At 39.8% G+C, this 25,574-nt stretch overlaps 1 long non-coding RNA gene and 1 other non-coding gene across 2 annotated transcripts in view; both read left to right on the top strand.

Moving 5' to 3' along the window:
* The first annotated feature begins 2,217 nt into the window (after positions 1-2,217).
* Positions 2,218-2,336, top strand: LOC137014454 (5S ribosomal RNA). Its single transcript, XR_010893849.1, has one exon. It is a non-coding gene; the product is annotated as a 5S ribosomal RNA (ribosomal RNA).
* A 5,117-nt stretch (positions 2,337-7,453) lies between these two features.
* The window catches only part of LOC137013801 (uncharacterized), a 42,907-nt gene continuing 24,786 nt past the window's right edge, over positions 7,454-25,574 (top strand). The window contains exons 1-2 of the long non-coding RNA XR_010893764.1: positions 7,454-7,597; positions 7,702-7,801. This is a non-coding gene — a long non-coding RNA (uncharacterized lncRNA). The remainder of the gene's footprint in view (positions 7,598-7,701; positions 7,802-25,574) is intronic.

Raw genomic sequence — 25,574 nt, forward strand, 5'->3', positions numbered from 1 at the left:
CCAACCCCAATCAAACACACCTCAACCAGCTAATCAAGGTCTTATAGGCATAATAGAAACTTCCAGTCAGGTGTGTTGAGGCAAGTTGGAGCTAAATTCTGCAGGACAGTGGCCCTCCAGGACCGAGTTTGGACACCCCGTTCCAGACATTTGCCACACTGCCACATGACAGCAGATCTTGTTTCATGGCCCTGTCCCAAATGGAACTCTAAGCCCACGGATCTTCCTCCAAGTACATACATTTGTGACGTAACGCCGTGTGACTGTCGGGTAGAAGTCTACTGCGGAGCTCGCTTCAGTACAGGCAAAAGTGTGCATCGAGGGTGCATTACTGGCTGCTCGTAGGCACCCTTCTGAAACCTAAAATGACAAATGGGACACGGTTTTGTGGACACGCACATGTGGCGGCCATTTTAAATCCACAAGTGCACATTAAGGGTGCTTCTCAATCGGAAGGCTGCGTCCTACACTGTAAAAAATAATTTTCATGATTTGTTAACACATTTTTTTCTTTTATCAAATCAACTTAAATAATTAATGTGGTTCAGATAAAATAATATTTTGAGTTTTTGTTGATTAAACCAATCACATTCATTGTATTAACTAAAATTTTTAATTTCAATGAACTCATGTAACTTACTTTAAGTTAAACCAACAATTCTTTTTTTAGTAAGGCTGCATATCTCGGCTGCCACGTCATCAAGCTCTGTCAAAGGACGTCTCAATTTGAAGGATCCAGGCAGCCTTTGTTTTGCGTCCTTCTTTCGGCTCGTTTTGAAGGATGCATCAAGTGTATCCTTCGCTGCCTTTAATAATTCCAAATCATGAAAAGAACTGACAGAAAATGAGTCGACACTGAGCTTGTCTGAGTTTATTATGAAGTTATGATGACAAAAATAAGGTTTTCGGAGATTAAGGCTAAGCATACAGTACATGTATACATGTACTCAATTTTAGATAATTTGTACTTTATAATATATATATATGTATAAAGATAATCATAATATGCATAATTCCATTTAGCAGTTAAAATGTGAATTAATCTGTTACAACCACAAATACTAGACCAAAAATGATCAATTTCAGTTCAAAAGTTTTATTTGCTGTATCAGTTTTCATGATGACCCAAACCAGTGCCTCCTAGGGGGTGTGTAATGGGCCATGAAGTAGTGAGTCAAATAGCACAGCAAAGTCTAAACAACCCTCAAGCTCTATTTCTTATCAAGCTCTAAAATAGACACAAATTACATTTCAGCAGAGGATTAAAAATGAATGATTTCTGGTTTATTAATGCAGACCTCGGAAGAGTTTGCGCTGTGCTGCGGCACGGTGTGGCGTTTGATGTTTCTCTGCAACGTATACAGAGGAGAGGCGTCGGAGCACGACAGGAGATGCCAGCACACCTTCTTCTCCACACGCAGGGCACCCAGAATTCTCTGCAGGGACGCTGAACCCTGCTTTGCTAAATCTGCATGTGGCGCACTTCTCAGGTCTTGTTCTTGAAGTTAATGAAATCTGTGTTTTAATGTCATGTCATTGTCATACTGTAACGATCACCGTCTGTTCCTGTCACTCCCCGGACTACACTTCCCACAATTCTCCCTGTCAGTCACATGTTCACTTCACACCTATCACCTGTTGCCACATCCACCCTAGCACACCACACTGATTACCACACCCAGCTGCAGCTCATTAACAGGACTATAAAGGACTTCCAAACACACCACCTCACCGCGAAGTATTGTTTAACTATTGTTGCAATTTCTGAGCGTTTCTATCCTGTCTGCCTGCTTGTTATCGTTCCTGCCTGTTTCTTGTTTTTGACCCGTTGCTGCCTGTCCTGATCCTTGCTTTGTATACCGACCTGTGAGTTATATCTGCCTGCCTTGTGACCTACCGCCTGTACCCTGACTACGACCCTGCCTGTCCTTTGCTGCTCCTGTTTGTTCCTGATTGACCCTGCCTGTACGACCATTCTCATTCTTAATAAAACGCTGCACTTGGATCTCCTGCCTGAGCCTCCCATTCGTAACAGAATACTTCGCCACTACCAGATCCAGCAGCTTCGGTCAGCGTCTTTCCCATTTCAACATGGACCCAGCAATGCAACTGATCAGCCTCCACCAAGGTACCCGTACCCTCGAGGTGCACATTCAGAACTTTTTGGATATTGCTTATCTATCTGATCTGCCGGACTGTGCCCTCATTGACTTCTTCGCTTACGGCCATACCACTCTGAGCACGCCCGATCTCGTCTGATCTCGGAAGCTAAGCAGAGTAGGGCCTGGTTAGTACTTGGATGGGAGACCGCCTGGGAATACCAGGTGCTGTAAGCTACACTTCTAGCCCTGCCGGCGCCATCCACGCTTCTAGCCCTGCCGGCGCCATCCACGCTTCTAGCCCTGCCGGCGCCATCCACGCTTCTAGCCCTGCCGGCGCCATCCACGCTTCTAGCCCTGCCGGCGCCATCCACGCTTCTAGCCCTGCCGGCGCCATCCACGCTTCTAGCCCTGCCGGCGCCATCCACGCTTCTAGCCCTGCCGGCGCCATCCACGCTTCCAGCCCTGCCGGCGCCATCCACGCTTCCAGCCCTGCCGGCGCCACTCAAACTCCTTGCGCTGCCAACGCCACTCAGGAGTCTTGCCCTGACGGCTTCACCGACACGCCTGGCTCTGCCGCCGCCACCCGAACTCCTTGCCCACGAACCTGCGACGGGCCCCGCTGAAATCCCCAAGAACTTTTTGGGGGGGGGCAGTATACCTAGGGGTGGGGAGTTTGTGGGTGGGGAGTTTGTGGGTGGGAACCCTGCACGGCCGCGGTCATCAGCGGTCCCTGAACCGCCCGAGCCACCTGACCTGCCGTGGCCGCCCGAGCCACCTGACCTGCCGTGGCCGCCCTTGCCACCTGACCTGCCGTGGCCGCCCTTGCCACCTGACCTGCCGTGGCCGCCCTTGCCACCTGACCTGCCGTGGCCGCCCTTGCCACCTGACCTGCCGTGGCTGCCCGTAGCACCTGACCCGCCATGGTGGTCGAGTTCCTGGAACCTGCATTGGGGACCCTGTTCATGTCCGCATACCAGTCCCCAATGCACCCACCCCCCCTCCCTAGCTGTTCCATTTACGTCGCGAGGACGCGCCTTCCGGGAGGGGGGCGTTATGTAACGATCACCGTCTGTTCCTGTCACTCCCCGGACTACACTTCCCACAATTCTCCCTGTCAGTCACATGTTCACTTCACACCTATCACCTGTTGCCACATCCACCCTAGCACACCACACTGATTACCACACCCAGCTGCAGCTCATTAACAGGACTATAAAGGACTTCCAAACACACCACCACCGCGAAGTATTGTTTAACTATTGTTGCAATTTCTGAGCGTTTCTATCCTGTCTGCCTGCTTGTTATCGTTCCTGCCTGTTTCTTGTTTTTGACCCGTTGCTGCCTGTCCTGATCCTTGCTTTGTATACCGACCTGTGAGTTATATCTGCCTGCCTTGTGACCTACCGCCTGTACCCTGACTACGACCCTGCCTGTCCTTTGCTGCTCCTGTTTGTTCCTGATTGACCCTGCCTGTACGACCATTCTCATTCTTAATAAAACGCTGCACTTGGATCTCCTGCCTGAGCCTCCCATTCGTAACACATACCACCCAGCATGTACATTCATGTGTATTCTTTGTGACGTTTATGTTAACGTTTACTGACCAAGTTGCCATTCAGCACCATCCAGATATATTAGCAAACACAATAAAGTGTCATTCAAATTTGAAATTAAGGAAGTAAGTGTAGTTTTTAATAATATATTTTTTTATTTTAATACATTTAATTTTTTTTAGTATTAATATATCCATATTATCATACACAGCATACAGATTTTTTTTTTCTATGAACAAAACGATATAAGTGTTTCAAATGCCACATATGGAAATGTGTATTTAATTTTGATTATTTAAAAACTACCATTTATTTTTAATACATATTTTTGTTATAATTAATTATTTATTCAATTACATTTTTGGATATATTTCACAATGTAATATACTGTCCAAATTGTATTCTCTGTATTCTTTCTTTATTATTATTATTAGATTAGGCTATGTTGAATTGCAAGTTAGCCACTTACTAGGTTGTGGGTTTGGGATCAATTAAAATAACAATACTTTTTTCAACTCATAACTACAGTGCCCTCCACTAATATTGGCAACCTTGGTAAATATGAGCAAAAGTGGCTGTGAAAATAAATCTGCATTGTTTATCCTGCATTGAAAATCACATTATAAAATAAATGTTTTTTTTCAATACATGTTGGCCACAATTATTGGCACCCCTAGAAATTCTTATGAGTAAAATATCTCTGAAGCCAAAGGCCAAAGACTCTCCAAGGATCACAGCTGGAGAACTGCAGAGATTAGTTGAGTCTTGAGTCTCAGAAAGCCTTAAAAAATGATCAAACAGCACCTACATCCCCACAAGTTGTTTGGGAGGGTTTCAAAAAAATTCCTCCTCGCTCATCCAAAAACAAACTCCAGCATATTCAGTTGTCAGACAAGACTGGAACTTCAAATGCTTATGTGGTCAGATGAAACTACAAAAAAAGAGGTTTTTGGCAGCAAACCCACCAGATGGGTTTGGTGCACACATGGATAAAAAGTACCCCATGCCCACAGTTAAATATACTGCTGGATCTTTAATGTTGTGGGCCTATTTTTCAGCTGGAGGTCCTGGACATTTTGTTCAGATACATGGTATCATTGGTTCTATCAAATACCAACAGATAAAAAATCAAAACCTGACCGCTTCTGCTAGAAATCTTATAATGGCCGTGGTTGGATTTTCCATCAGGACAATGATCCAAAACAAACACAAAATTGTGTCTCTGAGCACAAAATGAAGCTTCTGCCATGGCCATCCCAGTTCCCTGACCTGAACCCTAAAGAAAATGAGTGGAGTGAACTGAAGAGAAGAAGCACCAATATGGAGCTGGGAATCTGAAGGATCTGGAGAGATTCTGTATGAAGAAATTGTCTCTGATCTCTTGTCAGGTGTTCTCCAAACTTATCAGGCATTATAGATGAAGACTCAGAGCTGTTATCTTGGGAAAAGGACATTGCTATAATTGGGTGCCAATAATTGTGGCCAACGTGAACTATAGAGAAAAACATTTATTTCATAATGAGCTTTTTTTAAAAATCACAAAATTCTAACGTTTTTAAATTGTTTTGAAAACCAGTTTCAATTGTTTTACTTAAATAAAAGGTTATAATTTTTTAATGAAAGATCAAAAGGATGAACAATGCAGAATTATTTTCACAGCCACTTTTGCTCATATTTACCAATGGTGCCAATAGTAGTGGAGGGCACTGTACATTACATGCTGATGAGGAGACTGCAGGAATGGAGTGGGGGTTGAATTAAGTATTATCCTTCAATGAAAAGAAGCTTTAATGGATGTTTCATGAATTCACTTTTATATAATCCTTGGTTTATCCATTTATGGGAACATCCCATAGGAATCCCCATAATGGGATGCTGTATGCAGTGGTCATGTCCTTAACTTAGGCAGGATTAGATGAACATTTAACTCACACGAATCCTTGACTACAGCGAATTTCTATTAGAGAATTACTATTAAAGGTAGCCTACACTATAACTTTTTTTTTGTTCAAAATTAACAAAATTTAAATGAGTCAACATCATAACGTCCAAAACGTGTTTTTGTCTTACTCTGATTCACTGTGCTAAGCCTATTATAATTATTTATATTTTAGTTCAGTCTGGACGGTTTTCGCGGGAAAAAGTACCTCACTCACCCGTGCGTCTCTTCATATCCGTAAATAGAGAAACTTGCTTCAACTACTTTGACGCGAGTATGGTTTGCGAGTGTCTGTTACAAAGAGTGAGAAAGGTTGACATAGAGCATGCTAGATGTCGAAACTCCAGGGAATCACCCGTTTAAAAATAAATCGCGTAAAGCACAGAAGAGTCTGCTGGCAAAAAAAGAGAACGCGACAGAGCTCTTAATACAATGATGATCAACATTTGCTTTTCTGAGATGGCGAGAACTGAGGGGTTTGAAATGTTGTAAAAGCGACGCGGAGATGACATTTTTATTACTCAACAGGTGAGTAATGTATTTTATTGAACAGATAAATTGCCATAATATGTAGCTCTCTAACAGAACTAATTGTAAAGCATTATTTATTGTTAAGGGTCATATTAATCCGCACAGTCACGCAGAGCCGAAGCACAACCAAATAATGTTCTTCCGCAAAATGCCTGCAGTTTTGTTTTTAACCCCAAAAGTTACAATGTTCCTTTTAATAGAGAAAGCTACTAAATGTGTCCATTAGAAAGTTAGCCACATTCTCTATCACTTCATTAAAGCTTTAAAAGTGTTAAAGGGTTAGGTCACCCAAAAATGAAAATTCTGTCATTTATTACTTACCCTCATGCCATTCCACACCCTTGAGACCTTCGTTAATCTTCGGAACACAAATTAAGATATTTTAGTTGAAATCCAATGGTTCTGTGAGGCCTGCAGGGAGCAATGACACTTCCTCTCTCAAGATCCGTAAATACTAAAAACATATTTAAATCGGTTGATGTGAGTACAGTGGTTCAATATTAATATTATAAAGCCACGAGAATATTTTTGGTATGACTTATTTAGTGATGGCCGATTTCAAAACACAGGAAGCATCGGAGCGTTATGAATATTTTGTTTCGCGTGTCAAACTGCCAACGGCTGAAATCACGTGATTTTGGCGCTCCGAACAGAAGATTTGATACACTGATTCATTATGCTCCGATGCTTCCTCAGCAGAAGCAAAAATATTCTCATCGCTTTTTAATATCAATATTGAACCACTGTACTCACATTAACCGATTTAAATATGTTTTTATTACCTTTATAGATCTTGAGAGAGGAAATGTCATTGCTCCCTATGCAGGTCTCACGGAGCCATCGGATTTCAACTAAAATATCTTAATTTGTGTTTCAAAGATTAACAAAGGTCTTATGGGTGTGGAACGACATGAGGATAAGTAATAAATGACATTATTTTCATTTTTGAGTGAACTAACCCTTTCAAGTACAATATTATCCATTTCTAATTCTAATTTCTTTAAACGTTTTCTTAATTATTCAACACACACAAAACTAATATTCACTTAATTTTTCTTTAAGTGTACTTCAGATGTACTTATAAATGGGTCAGTCTGCGAGAGACTATGAGGTAAAGAGAGACCCTTCTCTTCTCATGACTCAAATCATCCATAAATTATTTATAGTAACACTGCACAGTGTTAAATATGCTGTTGTGAGCTGTATCTGATGTCTATCGTTTATTTGTCCTCCCTGCAAAGCTAAAAATAAATCACTTGATGTTCCTCTTCTGCTAAACGTAACAAGAGCAGGACATAAACAGAGCAGTGACTGCTGACTGACTTACAACAGCAGAATAAATCCAAATGTGAGAAACTGAGAAACAATCTAGATAGTGATTATATTGTTACATACTAGAATAACCAGTAACATCTAGGTCACTTAACTCAGGCTTGGACACAATGACCAGAATGGAGGTAAAACTCAAACAGGTTGGTTAATTTGCAGATATGGCAGGAACACAATGTATAAACAGATTGATACTTGAGATTGTTTGCAGATGAGATCTGCTTAAATTTGAGTATTTGTCTTACAGAAACGTTGGAGCACACACACGAGGGAACAATGCTGAGACGAATGATGACTGGAAGACGACTTGAATGATGTGATGACTGGAGATAGCAGTAGCTAGCAAGGTAGTCAGGAACACCAAGTAGCATCAGACGAGGTCAGAAACGTTGGTCAAAATTGTGTCATTTACACACAATTTGACCACCTCCCACAAATTTCAGACACTATCTTTATTTTTTAGCTCAACTGTCATAGAATGGAAAGCACAGGGATATCAAAGGGTGTAAAAAATATATGACTTTTTATATAATATTGATGGAGCAACATAATATGGGTTGAAAGAAAAGATGTTGTAAGACTTGATTTTCCTGCTAAGACAAAAGCTGAGATCAAGCACCCTGATAAAACTCACCTGGAGAGAAGATCTCAAAGAAATAGCATAGGACAACGCCTTGCCAAAAACTCTCCTCACACATCCGAAAACTCAAAGGAATTTCTCCTTTTGGGTGGTGTCTCTTCAAGATATCTGATAACCTTCTTCCCTCCCCCGAAACCAGGTGTCAGTGTAGTAAATATTTATAATCCTTTTGTCCTGGTCTGGGTATTTAAGGGAAAGAGCAAAGCAGTCATGTGGGATCTTCTGTAGCCAGAAACTCCAATGCGGAGATGGGTGAATGTCTGAAGACCCTGTGTTTTTATGCATTTCTTACTCTAGAGTCATCTTTGAGCAATTGATGTTATGCATTTATTATTTCTGAATTGGCTTCTAATTGTCTAACTATGTAATTGGCATGATACATTTTTACCTGACAAATAAAATGTTAAATTTTGATTTATTCTGGACTCTCCTGAAATCACTATGACCAGCAGATTATTGGAGGCTGGTGCTAGCGCAAATCTGTGTCCAGGATAGAACAAACTGAAGGCTAATGGATGAATGGAGCAGTAGGAACATCACCTAAAGACCTTTTGATTTCAGTCTATCACTGATTTAGCAAGATGTATGGAAGTGGCTAAATTAAATACACTTTTTGTACACATGAGCAGTAGGCAACCGACTAAAAGGTATTAGCTAACTTATTACACCCTCTGATGAAGAACAGAGTGGCCAGTTTGTGTGTGTGAGTTAACCGCAAACTCGGGGCGAGTATCTCTAAGTGGCATTGGGTCCATAATAAACAAATAATTGAAAGTATGCAATACCAAGAATAATCAAATATCTAAATTAATACATGACTAATAATTAGAAACACGATCTAAGAGTAATAATAATTAAAAAATTGGAGTCAGATTAAACAAGCAGCTAAAGAAAAATTGAAACTAAATTCTAAAAATTGAGTGAATTTCGCAGGGGCACTGAAAAGGCATGCACGCATTACACTTCGCCCAGGCTGTCGGATTCCGTTTTTGGGCCGATGGGGGGTTCCTTACAATGTGAAAGGTCAATCGGAAAATTATTGAATTCAAAATTCCTAGTTCAGACCTCACATAAGGTTAACAGACTGTTTTGTTTTGTATATATTTGATCTGATGAGGAATGACATCTTAGTTCTGACTCACTGTATGTGTGAATGTGACCCATAATTCACTCTTCATTAGCTCACCGTGGGACTTCCCTCAAACACCAGCTACTGGAATGTATTCAAGCAAAATTGGGCCAGTGTGTCTCTTGACCATGAGTCAGCGTGTGTTTCTGTTTTTAACAGATGTGGGCATCTGAGAGGTTTCCATACTGATTATACACTCTCAGAAAAAGGTACAAAAGCTCTCACTAGATGTTACCCTTTTATGTACTAATATGTACACTTTTGGTACCAATATGTACCTTTTGAGGTACTAAAATGCTCTCAGATCACACCAAGGTCGATGACTATAATGAAAACGATAAATACAGTTTTAAAAATTGCTCTAGCAGAGTCTACACAACTATGAAGATAACGGCACAGAGAAACAATAGGGAAGAAATTGGAATCACTTTCACAAAATATTTTTCCAACTCATGTGTGATTTAAAAACACTGACAGCCAATCAGAATCCATCTTGCTTTAAAGGGATCGTTCAATGAAAATGATCCCATTAACCCACTCTCAAGCCATCCTAGGTAAATGTGACTATCTTCTTTCACAGTCTGAGTTATATTAAAAATAGCCTGGCTCTTCAAAGCTTTATAATGGGAGTGAATGGTACCATTTTTTTTTAAACCAAAAAAGCGTTTGTTTGAAACGTGAGAGGCATCTACTCTCACCTAAGCTTACGCTACGCATACGTCATACGCCGGAAATGGGAGCGTTTAGCGGAAGTTCTACCCGGAAGACTCTAATGCACATCATTGCTCATTTCTAACCAATCATTACACGTCACCTGAGTATATAAGTTCTTTTCCCACCCACTATCATGTTCGCAGATACCATCGCCGCGGCGTTCACCCCCATCCTCCCCACCACCACTAGGTCACTCCACCCCTGCCTTCATCTTCAGGCAGGATCTGCAAACGTCTGCTACCCTCTGGATTGTACTATGGACGGGGCCTACGCTAAAGAACTTTATCATTTATCTTTGTTAATTACATTTATACTGTTGAATAAATTGTATTCAAACGTTTCTTTGCTTCCCGAGTCTTTCTGGTAGAACTCGACTCTCATGAATGCACGGACAGCTGTTACCGGAAGCTAGTGATTACAGTTTAAAAAGTTATAATTATGAATATTTGTCTTACAAAAATGCATCGCTTCATGCCTTTATTAACCTCATGGAGCCATATGGATTACTTTTATGATGGATGGATGCACTGTTTTGGGATTCAAAAAATGGCACCATTCACTCCCATTATAAAGAAGAAAGTCATATACAACTAGGATGGCTTGAGGGTGCATAAATTATGGGATAATCTTCATTTTTGGGTGAACTATCCCTTTAAAGCTCAAGCATTTAAAGTGTCAGATGACAAAACTGTGTGTGCTAATAAACAGAACGATATCATGCGTTGGTGTGGATGCTAATATAGTTATTGTTATAGTTATCTTTATAGTTATCATTCTTGGTGCGAACAGGCCTTAGGAATGGTGTACCTAATAAAGAACCCAAAAAATCCCTAAAAATGTTCAAATCATTACAAAATGACAACACCTTTGGACACAGAATAAGTTAATGTATAATTATATCGTTTCTGTTATGCTGTAATAAAACTAAATTTCTATCCAATTTCTGCTTAACATGTATTTTTTTTTAAATTACCAGCCAAATTAATGTTAATGTTTGAGCACATCAGTTCTGGCATTTCTTTGGCATGAGTCAGACAATTTTTTTTTGAAGTGTGCACTGTCATCTAGCTCGCACAGAGACCCATCGTCATGGCAACCTCTCCTGGACTCAGTAGTAGACCGTATTAAAAGAGTGAGACGAGAGAGGCTCTTTCTGCTCGTGAGAAACATCCATTCATCATAGCACAATAACTAAATTTAAAAAAAAAAAAACATTTAAATCAAGAAAGAAAAAAGTGAATTGATAAATGAATAGCGTAACAGACGCATAAAACGTCATTTAGCTGAATCACGTTCCCAGTCCTGTTAAGAGAGGCCTCAAGCACATGTCCTTTTGTACAGTGAAATGTTGCAACTTCTTATGTAGCATTGCTATTTTGTCCACACCTATATTAACCCAAAATGTCTTTCACAGAACCAAACAGCTGATAAAATTTCTTAGGAGCTGGTTCACACAGAACGCTTCATTTTTTATTTTTTTATGTGAACATATAGGCTAATGCTTTGGCAGTTGCACCGTGAATCGCAACTTTTTCTCATTGTTGGTTTCCACAGTGGACCAATCAGAGTCCGCACTTTCGGGACGCAACACCGCTTTGACTGTTGGGAAGAAGTCTGCTGGAGCTCGCTTTACTGCGGGCTTGGCAAAAGTGCACATTGAGGGCACATATCGACCATAAAGGGGGCACTCGTTCTGAAAACTAAAATAACAAATGGGACACACTACAATCTTGTGGACTTCATGATCATGCACATGCATGACAAGTCCGTAAATGCATATGAAGTGTCATTTGGGACGGGACAAGTAGCGATGAAGCCTTTTCACATAACAACAACAACAAAAAAAATCCATAATAGAATTTCCACAACTTTCCAAAAGAGTGAAAAAAGAGAGAAAAATATTCCACCACGGAATAAAAACTAAAAAGGTAATTGCAACTTTTTATCTCAATTGTGAGTTTATATCTCACAAATCAGACTTTGTTTTCACCATTCAGAATTGTGAGATAAAAGGTGCGTTCACGCGGTCTCGTAATTCCTGTAGTTACGAGATTCTAACTTGTAAAAAGCGTTCACGTCCTCGTAGAGCTCGTAATTACAGCTTGTAGGCTGGGAGTTTTCTGAAAGCTCCCAGATGTACCACATGGCCGCTGTACCACCTGACCACTGTAGATTCATGGGCATAAATAGTGGTGCCTTGGAAACGCATAATTCCCAACAGCTCCGAATATAACATCATGTGCTGTCATCTCAAGATTCCAGTAAATACGAGGTGGTGTGAACACAGCAAAACTTCATTGACCCTTCGCCGGGAGTTTGACTGACAAGCGATCTAACCAATCATAACTCCGAATCCGCCATTTTGTCTGACAAAGCTGTCAGGAGTTAGAAGATTAACCTCGGTGGATTTGCACTTGAAATATGGTGTGTATTTACGTATTTCTGCATTTGAAACAACTTTCCTTCTCATGTTCATTCGTGTTTATTTGATGCTATAAATTAACTAGTTAGAAGAGATGATCGGTTCACTTCATGAGCTCTTGAGCTGAGGCGCTACAGCAATGTCACGACACATTAAAGAGCCACAAAATGTTTTTTATTGTTAGAATTTCTTAAATTACCTACTTTTTTAAAGCTGGGACTTTGTTTAATATCATATGTAACCTGCTCTGTCTTGTCAATTGACGTGTTGTCAGTGTCCTCTTTTCTCCGCAATGTATTTTTCACTGTGTGTGTCGTGACAGCGCCATGGCTTGTCGTACAAAGCAACAGTAACTAAGGGGGGCGGGTCTTTGCGAAGGGTCAATTGCAAGAATTTTTTTTTATTTTGTAGCGAAAGCAAAAAAAAACAAAAAAAAACAATGCGAGATGTAAACTCAAAATTCTAAGAAAATAGTAAGAATTGTGAGATGTAAACTTGCAAGTCTGAGTTTATAATTCACAATTCTGAGGAAAAAAGTTTATATTTTATAGCTGTGCAATATAAATTAGCAACTGTGAGAAAACTTTCTGAATTGTGAGATATAAACTTGCAATTGCGAGTTTTTTTAAAAAATGTGTTATTCTGTAATGGAAACAAAAAAAACTATTACGAGGTGTGAACTCAAAAGTCAGAATTGTGAGAAGTAAACTTGCAATTTCGAGTTTATAATTCGCAATTCTGAGGAAAAAAGTTTATATTTAACAGCTGCGCAATAGCAAATGTGAGAAAAATTTATATAAACTCGAAATTGCAAGATTTTTTTTTTTAAATTGGTTATTCTGTAGCGGAAAGAAATACAATGTGTAAACTCAAAATTCTGCAAAAAAAAAAAGTCAGAATTGTGAAATGTAAACTTGCTATTTTGAGTTTATAATTCGGAATTTAGAGGAAAAAGTCAAGATTGGGAGATGTAAACTCGTAATCACTAGTTTATATTTTACAGTTGCACAATATAAACTTGCAATTGTGAGGAAAAATGTCTGAATTGTGAAAAAATAAACTCACTCCCTCAGCCGTAGTATTAAAAAATCCCTTCACAGTAATGTTTCTTTTTCCTTTTTACTATTCCTCAGAGTCTGGTTTTTAAATGCATTAAAATGCAAAAATAGAATGAGTCATACAATGAGTATGGAATTTTTAAGATTCAGCAAAACTGAAGCCTTTTCACTAGTGGACCCAGGCTTTTGAATTATATCGGAGGATATCACTTTGTATTGTTATCAGAACATCTCTATGACAAGACTGTGAACAGACCTACCGCTGTCTCATTCAACCAAGCTACAGGATGAAATCTCTCTCCTCTACTGGGCTTTGGTATAATCTGATAATAAATTGACCAAAGTGACTCATGCTCTTTTGTGTCCCTAGTTCAATCTATGAGTGTAATTATTGTGGTAGAAAGAAACAAACTCGCAATCAGAGCCGCACAGACAGTCAGTCGTCCACTGGCTCCTCGCTGCCTGTTACATAAGTTTCATGCACTAGTACTATGCTGATAAGACTTGAAAAGGCAGGCTAAAAACTTACATAAACACTCTCAGTGCTGACACAAGCTAAGAAAATATTTAGAATGAGTTTTAAGAAGGGGTAACCTATTTGCATACATACTTTCAAATGTAAGAACCTGATAAACAGAATGCAAATCTCTTGTAATTACCAGTACATGTGAAGTATATCTTGGAGTTTATCTTGGTTACAACTTAAACATTAAGATGCAGAAGTTCTGCTCTATCCTGCTTCAAAATTGGTCCTGAGTCTCTTGTTCATGATCTGAAAGCATGTCTATTGATTTATCTGCACAATCCGTCTTAAACAGGAGATGATTCGGGCTAGAGTATGCTCCATCTTGTTTTCTGTAGAGCAGTTAATGTTCAGAGGCTTCAGGAAAAGTAGGGCAAGCTGTCTGTCTCTCATGCCACCTCTGCAGGCCCCAGGGATGTGATTGTTCTCGGTGCGTGGGGGAGATCCTTGTGGGTGACAGGACACGTCTGCCTTGTGTCTTTGCCATCCTTCTGTTTCTCTCTTTACCTGTCTTTATAGACTGAGTGGCTTTGAAATAAAATTCTGATGACAATGTAAATTGTCTCATAACATGAAGCACGAGTTCTGGAGCACACAGATATCTCTTTCTTGCACATGATAAGCTTGCGTTGGTGTGAAAACTCAGCTTGGTCGTCTCTCATGCTTTAAAGGGATAGTTCACCCACAAATCAAAATTCTGTCATAATTTACTTACTTTTGTTTTGCTCCAAACCCATAGAAATGTATATTTTGTATATTAAATTTCAGTAAGATTGATTAAATTCACACAGAAATTTGTTCTGCTCATGTTTCATGAAGTGGTCCATTAATTTTTCCAGTGTTGACTGTACAGCTGCTGTATGTGGCAACTGCCATGCTATTATATTAATGAGTGGCCAATTTTTTTGCAACTTCCTATATATTATATATCTACTATTTTTGATAAATCCAAACCTAAGAGTCACATAAAAATAGAATTAATTAGACGTTCTGTTGTAAGTTTGCCAGGATAAGATTGGACAATACTTTATACCGAGCTGTCAAGCTAAAAAAAAAAAAAAAAAAAAGAACAAAAAGGTGTGATTTGTGTACTATTTTCCAATTTTTCTGAAGCCATATAATAGCTTTAGATTGAAGTTGTTAAGTCAGTCTTCCCATCCATATTAGCTCTAAAACTCTTTAATAAACTTAATGACCCCCAACACTTGTGAACAGAATATTTTATTGCACATAATTTCTAATGTCAAGTCATGGTATGGTAAATCATAATTATGACATAGAATGTTATATATGACATAAGTCAAAATTATGAGGGGAAAAAAGTCAAAATTATGAGAAAAGAGTCTAAATTGTGACAAAAAGTCATAAACATGACATAGAAGCTGAAATTATGAAAATAATGTGCATTATTTATTAATCGAGGGAATGAACTAGTAAATCGCGCGCACGTTTTAGTAAATCGAGGGAATGAACTAGTAAATCGCGCGCACGTTTTAGTAAATCGAGGGAATGAACTAGTAAATCGCGCGCACGTTTTAGTAAATCGAGGGAATGAACTAGTAAATTGCGCGCACGTTTTAGTAAATCGAGGGAATGAACTAGTAAATTGCGTGCACGTTTTAGTAAATCGAGGGAAAGAACTAGTAAATCACACGCACATTTTAGTAAATCGAGGGAATGAACTAGTAAATCGCGCGCACTTTTTAGTAAATCGAGGGAATGAACTAGTAAATCGCGCGCACGTTTTAGTAAATCCAGGGAATGAACTAGTAAATCGCGCGCACGTTTTAGTAAACCGAGGGAATGAACTAGTAAATCGCGCGCACGTTTTAGTAAATCGAGGGAATGAACTAGTAAATCGCGCGCACGTTTTAGTAAAACGAGGGAATGAACTAGTAAATCGCGCGCACGTTTTAGTAAATCGAGGGAATGAACTAGTAAATCGCGCGCACGTTTTAGTAAATCGAGGGAATGAGATAGTAAATCGCACGCACATTTTAGTAAATCGAGGGAATGAACTAGTAAATCGCGCGCACCTTTTAGTAAATCGAGGGAATGAACTAGTAAATCGCGCGCACGTTTTAGTAAATCCAGGGAATGAACTAGTAAATCACGCGCACGTTTTAATAAACCAAGGGAATGAACTAGTAAATCGCGCGCACGTTTTAGTAAATCGAGGGAATGAACTAGTAAATCGCGTGCACTTTTTAGTAAATCAAGGGAATGAACTAGTAAATCGTGCGCACGTTTTAGTAAATCGAGGGAATGAACTAGTAAATCGCGCGCATGTTTTAGTAAACCGAGGGAATGAACTAGTAAATCGCGCGCACGTTTTAGTAAATCGAGGGAATGCACTAGTAAATCGCGCGCACGTTTTAGTAAATCGAGGGGAATGAACTAGTAAATCGCACGCACATTTTAGTAAATCGAGGGAATGAACTAGTAAATCACGTGCACCTTTTAGTAAATCGAGGGAATGAACTAGTAAATCGCACGCACCTTTTAGTAAATCGAGGGAATGAACTAGTAAATCGCGCGCACCTTTTAGTAAATCGAGGAAATGAACTAGTAAATCGCGCGCACATTTTAGTAAATCGAGGGAATGAACTAGTAAATCGTGCGCACCTTTTAGTAAATCGAGGGAATGAACTAGTAAATCGTGCGCACCTTTTAGTAAATCGAGGGAATGAACTTGTAAATCGTGCACACGTTTTAGTAAATCCAGGGAATGAACTAGTAAATCGTGCACACGTTTTAGTAAATCCAGGGAATTAACTTGTAAATCGCGCGCATGTTTTAGTAAATCGAGGGGAATGAACTAGTAAATCGCGCGCACCTTTTAGTAAATCGAGGGAATGAACTAGTAAATCGCGCGCACCTTTTAGTAAATCCAGGGAATGAACTAGTAAATCGTGCACACGTTTTAGTAAATCCAGGGAATTAACTTGTAAATCGCGCGCATGTTTTAGTAAATCGAGGGAATGAACTAGGAAATCGCGCGCACCTTTTAGTAAATCGAGGGAATGAACTAGTAAATCACGTGCACCTTTTAGTAAATCGAGGGAATGAACTAGTAAATCGTGCGCACCTTTTAGTAAATCGAGGGAATGAACTAGTAAATCGTGCGCACCTTTTAGTAAATCGAGGAAATGAACTAGTAAATCGCGCGCACATTTTAGTAAATCGAGGGAATGAACTAGTAAATCGTGCGCACCTTTTAGTAAATCGAGGGAATGAACTAGTAAATCGTGCGCACCTTTTAGTAAATCGAGGGAATGAACTTGTAAATCGTGCACACGTTTTAGTAAATCCAGGGAATGAACTAGTAAATCGTGCACACGTTTTAGTAAATCCAGGGAATTAACTTGTAAATCGCGCGCATGTTTTAGTAAATCGAGGGGAATGAACTAGTAAATCGCGCGCACCTTTTAGTAAATCGAGGGAATGAACTAGTAAATCGCGCGCACCTTTTAGTAAATCCAGGGAATGAACTAGTAAATCGTGCACACGTTTTAGTAAATCCAGGGAATTAACTTGTAAATCGCGCGCATGTTTTAGTAAATCGAGGGAATGAACTAGGAAATCGCGCGCACCTTTTAGTAAATCGAGGGAATGAACTAGTAAATCGCGCGCACCTTTTAGTAAATCGAGGGAATGAACTAGTAAATCGCGCGCATGTTTTAGTAAATCGAGGGAATGAACTAGTAAATCGCGCGCGCATTTTAGTAAATCGAGGGAATGAACTAGTAAATTGCGCGCACATTTTAGTAAATCGAGGGAATGAACTAGTAAATCGTGCGCACCTTTTAGTAAATCGAGGGAATGAACTAGTAAATCGTGCGCACCTTTTAGTAAATCGAGGGAATGAACTTGTAAATCGTGCGCACGTTTTAGTAAATCGAGGGAATGAACTAGTAAATCGCGCGCACGTTTTAGTAAACCGAGGGAATGAACTAGTAAATCGCGCTCACGTTTTAGTAAATCGAGGGAATGAACTAGTAAATCGCGCGCACGTTTTAGTAAATCGAGGGAATGAACTAGTAAATCGCGCGCACGTTTTAGTAAATCGAGGAAATGAACTAGTAAATCGCGCGCACGTTTTAGTAAATCGAGGGAATGAACTAGTAAATCGCGCGCACGTTTTAATAAATCGAGGGAATGAACTAGTAAATCGCGCGCACATTTTAGTAAATCGAGGGAATGAACTAGTAAATCGTGCGCACCTTTTAGTAAATCGAGGGAATGAACTAGTAAATCGTGCGCACCTTTTAGTAAATCGAGGGAATGAACTTGTAAATCGTGCACACGTTTTAGTAAATCCAGGGAATGAACTAGTAAATCGTGCACACGTTTTAGTAAATCCAGGGAATTAACTTGTAAATCGCGCGCATGTTTTAGTAAATCGAGGGGAATGAACTAGTAAATCGCGCGCACCTTTTAGTAAATCGAGGGAATGAACTAGTAAATCGCGCGCACCTTTTAGTAAATCCAGGGAATGAACTAGTAAATCGTGCACACGTTTTAGTAAATCCAGGGAATTAACTTGTAAATCGCGCGCATGTTTTAGTAAATCGAGGGAATGAACTAGTAAATCGCGCGCACCTTTTAGTAAATCGAGGGAATGAACTAGTAAATCGCGCGCACCTTTTAGTAAATCCAGGGAATGCACTAGTAAATCGCGCGCACGTTTTAGTAAATCGAGGGGAATGAACTAGTAAATCGCACGCACATTTTAGTAAATCGAGGGAATGAACTAGTAAATCACGTGCACCTTTTAGTAAATCGAGGGAATGAACTAGTAAATCGCGCGCACCTTTTAGTAAATCGAGGAAATGAACTAGTAAATCGCGCGCACATTTTAGTAAATCGAGGGAATGAACTAGTAAATCGTGCGCACCTTTTAGTAAATCGAGGGAATGAACTAGTAAATCGTGCGCACCTTTTAGTAAATCGAGGGAATGAACTTGTAAATCGTGCACACGTTTTAGTAAATCCAGGGAATGAACTAGTAAATCGTGCACACGTTTTAGTAAATCCAGGGAATTAACTTGTAAATCGCGCGCATGTTTTAGTAAATCGAGGGAATGAACTAGTAAATCGCGCGCACCTTTTAGTAAATCGAGGGAATGAACTAGTAAATCGCGCGCACCTTTTAGTAAATCGAGGGAATGAACTAGTAAATCGCGCGCACGTTTTAGTAAATCGAGGGAATGAACTAGTAAATCGCGCGCGCATTTTAGTAAATCGAGGGAATGAACTAGTAAATCGCGCGCACATTTTAGTAAATCGAGGGAATGAACTAGTAAATCGTGCGCACCTTTTAGTAAATCGAGGGAATGAACTAGTAAATCGTGCGCACCTTTTAGTAAATCGAGGGAATGAACTTGTAAATCGTGCGCACGTTTTAGTAAATCGAGGGAATGAACTAGTAAATCGCGCGCACGTTTTAGTAAATCGAGGGAATGAACTAGTAAATCGCGCGCACGTTTTAGTAAACCGAGGGAATGAACTAGTAAATCGCGCGCACGTTTTAGTAAATCGAGGGAATGAACTAGTAAATCGCGCGCACGTTTTAGTAAATCGAGGGAATGAACTAGATAAGCGCGCGCACGTTTTAGTAAATCGAGGGAATGAACTAGTAAATCGCGCGCACATTTTAGTAAATCGAGGGAATGAACTAGTAAATCGTGCGCACCTTTTAGTAAATCGAGGGAATGAACTAGTAAATCGCGCGCACCTTTTAGTAAATCGAGGGAATGAACTTGTAAATCGTGCGCACGTTTTAGTAAATCGAGGGAATGAACTAGTAAATCGCGCGCACGTTTTAGTAAATCGAGGGAATGAACTAGTAAATCGCGCGCACGTTTTAGTAAATCGAGGGAATGAACTAGTAAATCGCACGCACATTTTAGTAAATCGAGGGAATGAACTAGTAAATCGTGCACACGTTTTAGTAAATCCAGGGAATTAACTTGTAAATCGCGCGCATGTTTTAGTAAATCGAGGGAATGAACTAGTAAATCGCGCGCACCTTTTAGTAAATCCAGGGAATGAACTAGTAAATCGTGCACACGTTTTAGTAAATCCAGGGAATTAACTTGTAAATCGCGCGCATGTTTTAGTAAATCGAGGGAATGAACTAGGAAATCGCGCGCACCTTTTAGTAAATCGAGGGAATGAACTAGTAAATCGCGCGCACCTTTTAGTAAATCGAGGGAATGAACTAGTAAATCGCGCGCATGTTTTAGTAAATCGAGGGAATGAACTAGTAAATCGCGCGCGCATTTTAGTAAATCGAGGGAATGAACTAGTAAATTGCGCGCACATTTTAGTAAATCGAGGGAATGAACTAGTAAATCGTGCGCACCTTTTAGTAAATCGAGGGAATGAACTAGTAAATCGTGCGCACCTTTTAGTAAATCGAGGGAATGAACTTGTAAATCGTGCGCACGTTTTAGTAAATCGAGGGAATGAACTAGTAAATCGCGCGCACGTTTTAGTAAATCGAGGGAATGAACTAGTAAATCGCGCGCACGTTTTAGTAAACCGAGGGAATGAACTAGTAAATCGCGCGCACGTTTTAGTAAATCGAGGGAATGAACTAGTAAATCGCGCGCACGTTTTAGTAAATCGAGGGAATGAACTAGTAAATCGCGTGCACGTTTTAGTAAATCGAGGGAATGAACTAGTAAATCGCACGCACATTTTAGTAAATCGAGGGAATGAACTAGTAAATCGCGCGCACTTTTTAGTAAATCGAGGGAATGAACTAGTAAATCGTGCGCACGTTTTAGTAAATCCAGGGAATGAACTAGTAAATCGCGCGCACGTTTTAGTAAACCGAGGGAATGAACTAGTAAATCGCGCTCACGTTTTAGTAAATCGAGGGAATGAACTAGTAAATCGCGCGCACGTTTTAGTAAATCGAGGGAATGAACTAGTAAATCGCGCGCACGTTTTAGTAAATCGAGGAAATGAACTAGTAAATCGCGCGCACGTTTTAGTAAATCGAGGGAATGAACTAGTAAATCGCGCGCACGTTTTAATAAATCGAGGGAATGAACTAGTAAATCGCGCGCACATTTTAGTAAATCGAGGGAATGAACTAGTAAATCGTGCGCACCTTTTAGTAAATCGAGGGAATGAACTAGTAAATCGTGCGCACCTTTTAGTAAATCGAGGGAATGAACTTGTAAATCGTGCACACGTTTTAGTAAATCCAGGGAATGAACTAGTAAATCGTGCACACGTTTTAGTAAATCCAGGGAATTAACTTGTAAATCGCGCGCATGTTTTAGTAAATCGAGGGGAATGAACTAGTAAATCGCGCGCACCTTTTAGTAAATCGAGGGAATGAACTAGTAAATCGCGCGCACCTTTTAGTAAATCCAGGGAATGAACTAGTAAATCGTGCACACGTTTTAGTAAATCCAGGGAATTAACTTGTAAATCGCGCGCATGTTTTAGTAAATCGAGGGAATGAACTAGGAAATCGCGCGCACCTTTTAGTAAATCGAGGGAATGAACTAGTAAATCGCGCGCACCTTTTAGTAAATCGAGGGAATGAACTAGTAAATCGCGCGCACGTTTTAGTAAATCGAGGGAATGAACTAGTAAATCGCGCGCGCATTTTAGTAAATCGAGGGAATGAACTAGTAAATCGCGCGCACATTTTAGTAAATCGAGGGAATGAACTAGTAAATCGTGCGCACCTTTTAGTAAATCGAGGGAATGAACTAGTAAATCGTGCGCACCTTTTAGTAGATCGAGGGAATGAACTTGTAAATCGTGCGCACGTTTTAGTAAATCGAGGGAATGAACTAGTAAATCGCGCGCACGTTTTAGTAAATCGAGGGAATGAACTAGTAAATCGCGCGCACGTTTTAGTAAACCGAGGGAATGAACTAGTAAATCGCGCGCACGTTTTAGTAAATCGAGGGAATGAACTAGTAAATCGCGCGCACGTTTTAGTAAATCGAGGGAATGAACTAGTAAATCGCGTGCACGTTTTAGTAAATCGAGGGAATGAACTAGTAAATCGCACGCACATTTTAGTAAATCGAGGGAATGAACTAGTAAATCGCGCGCACTTTTTAGTAAATCGAGGGAATGAACTAGTAAATCGTGCGCACGTTTTAGTAAATCCAGGGAATGAACTAGTAAATCGCGCGCACGTTTTAGTAAACCGAGGGAATGAATTAGTAAATCGCGCGCACGTTTTAGTAAATCGAGGGAATGAACTAGTAAATCGCGCGCACGTTTTAGTAAATCGAGGGAATGAACTAGTAAATCGCGCGCACGTTTTAGTAAATCGAGGGAATGAACTAGTAAATCGCGCGCACGTTTTAGTAAATCGAGGGAATGAACTAGTAAATCGCGCGCACGTTTTAATAAATCGAGGGAATGAACTAGTAAATCGCACGCACATTTTAGTAAATCGAGGGAATGAACTAGTAAATCGCGCGCACCTTTTAGTAAATCGAGGGAATGAACTAGTAAATCGCGCGCACGTTTTAATAAACCGAGGGAATGAACTAGTAAATCGCGCGCACGTTTTAGTAAATCGAGGGAATGAACTAGTAAATCGCGCGCACGTTTTAGTAAATCGAGGGAATGAACTAGTAAATCGCGCGCACGTTTTAGTAAATCGAGGGAATGAACTAGTAAATCGCGCGCACGTTTTAGTAAACTGAGGGAATGAACTAGTAAATCGCGCACACGTTTTAGTAAATCGAGGGAATGCACTAGTAAATCGCGCGCACGTTTTAGTAAATCGAGGGGAATGAACTAGTAAATCGCACGCACGTTTTATTAAATCGAGGGAATTAACTAGTAAATCGTGTAGGGATGCACCGAATATTCGGCCACTGAAAATTTTCGGTTTTCGGCCGAAATACTTTTTTCACCGAAACAATACGGCCGAAGTGATGACGCAAACAGAAACCGCGAGATCAGCTCCTCTGATGCATCTGTAGCGGATGTTATTCCTTTAATCGCAGCGCTAAAGCGTCTCCTAAGCGAAGTGGTTGAGACGGACCACGGAGTGAAAACAATGAAAAAGAGTTGGTCAGCACACGTTTCACTGAGATCTATTCGGATCCTCTGTACTTCATCGCGACTGTACTTGATCCGCGTTATAAAGACCATTACTTTGATGCGGAAATAAAGCAGCGCGCACGAGAAATGATCCAGGCCGCGATGGATGCGGAGAACCCGTGTGGAGACAGAGACGGAGCAGCGCCCAGCACAGGAGAAGGAGATCAGAGCGCAGAAAAAAAAAACTTGTCTCTCTGCACTAGATGAGGGGCATGCACCCTCGTTGTTGTGCAGGGTTTAGCCTTTTTTTTCCCTGCATGTCATGTCCGGGGCTCTGTACTTTTAATATAAACTTTTTATATAATAATTATTACTTTTATGTCATAATTAAATTACAATTTACCAATGCATTTTTTTTTTCTTATGTTGTGTTCTTGTTGGAAATGGGTATCCATAGTTTTGAGGTACAGAAGACAATGACAGACAGAATTCTTCAGTGATGCATGTGTGTTCACCCCAGGACAAATTAAATAAATGAGTTACTTTAGAAGTGTTTTAATATACTCTTATTTCTAGTCGACAGGGCCAAAAGTGCAGATAAACAAGTGTTTAAAAAAGCCTTTTAATACGGTTTATGTGTATCCACATAAACTTCATAAACAAATGACAAAAAATAGCCTAGTAACACATTTACTTTATCCTGGTATGCACTGAACTGGATTGTAAGTACATTAGCATTAGAGTCCTTGCATAAATTTGGGGCATGTGTCCTGCATTGTGTTTCTAAAATTCCCTAGCCTTGATAATTCAAAAACAGCCCACACAAGCAGATTACAGGCTGTGTGTGTGTGTTTGTGTGTGTCCGTGTGTCCATGTGAATGTGCGAAGCTCCCTCAGGAGGCCTCCTGCTTGCTGAAGGCTCACTTGCTCCAATCAATGTGGCAAGCCTGGGTTCTTTAGGCAGCTGGGAGATGTGCTTGCCTGGATCAATGAGCAAGAGCTGGCAGCCTGTTACCGACTGACTCTTATTAAAACAAAGCACAGCTACAGAAACTGGGAAGAGAAGTTGAGACAAAGCAAGTTTTATGAGGGAGGGGAGTTAATGCCAAAGAAAAATAACCAATGAGTAAATGATGATCCTGATAAGCCAACACCCATGTAGTGAATATATCAATGCAAAAAACATGACAAATTACCTCAAAGGTTAGTTGAAGAACTTGGATCAGCATTAAATGTTTGCTCAAGGGAAGCATTAACCTTCCTGTTTTTCAGAATTATCTGGGTTCTTTAGCTATTGGTGTTGGGCCATATGTTGATTCAGCCCCAGATGTCATTGACGTGTGTTTTCAGCAGAGGCAAGATGGAGGACTTGTCCATGCCCTGTCCAATTATGCCTGTCTGAGCAGTCCTGCAGAGTCCTGAAGAGAGATAGAGTGAGTACAATCGCTACAGTAATAAATCAATGTGTCCTTCCACTGAACCAACAAACAACTCCTGCCAGTCAAACAACCTGATGAGGGAAATTAATAATCAGAAATACTTTAGAGTGTTTCTGTCAGGTGATGAACCATGAAAATGTTTATCATAAGTGACTATTATGTCAAATGTCATTGATGGACACATTATACTTACAAACATATTAGCTAAAGTCTTTTGTCAGCTAAGGGGACTTTTATGTTCCTGGGATTGAAAAGTCCTTTATGTATAGATTTTATTGTTTTACTTTTGCCTCAGATCCAGGCAAAGTTATTGAAACAGAAGTTTTCTTCTCTATCGTGACGAATATCCAAGTGAAACAGTTTTTTGAACAAGAAAAAATGTCAGATGGGACTTGATTTTGTCCATCGGGAATTGATTTGATCATTGTGGTTTGTGAGTGATCTCATGTGAGTGACAGGTTTTCCCACCTTTGTGCCAGTAAATATGTCATCAGAGAAGAGATGAGATGTAGTTGCAAGAGGGAGGGGAAGTTATTTTGATTAAAGATTATGAGGACACATGCATTTAAAAAAAAAAAAAAAAGATGTGCAGATAAATAATTTATACTAAATACCGCAATATTCCATAAAAAAACAAGAATTGTCAATTTTGACTTCATGGAGACTTTAAACTATAAAAATGCATAAAAATCTTAAATATGTTTTTTTTTTTTTTTTTTTATCTTAATGGTCTAAATCAAATCCAATAAACTAAGTATTTTAATTTTGGACTTTATGACAAAAAGTTTTAAAGCATTAAAGTGTTTTAATGGAGTCTAATTTCTAAAAATCCACAGGGACATGAATATATAAAGACTCTGAAGGACAATAGAAGTAGAACTAAGATCATTTGTTAAATTTTTTTCAACTTTTCAGGGATCTCAGTCTCTCTCTTTTCCCCACTGGAGAGGTGCATGAAGGAAAGCACAGTCTAATTACCAAAGTTTCTGACTGCTTACAACTTTTTCCCTGAGAAACTCTGAGCAGAAGATTTCACTTCATCAGACAGGGAAACCCAGTTTCCATTTTAGTCAGATGCAATGAAACTCAAAACATTTGCGACGTTGGAAACACTACAACACAGGGGATACAATTCTTATCCAAAATTATGCTTTCCAGT

The sequence above is a fragment of the Chanodichthys erythropterus genome, chromosome 23, assembly GCF_024489055.1.
Source record: "Chanodichthys erythropterus isolate Z2021 chromosome 23, ASM2448905v1, whole genome shotgun sequence".
Taxonomy (NCBI): Eukaryota; Metazoa; Chordata; class Actinopteri; order Cypriniformes; family Xenocyprididae; genus Chanodichthys; species Chanodichthys erythropterus.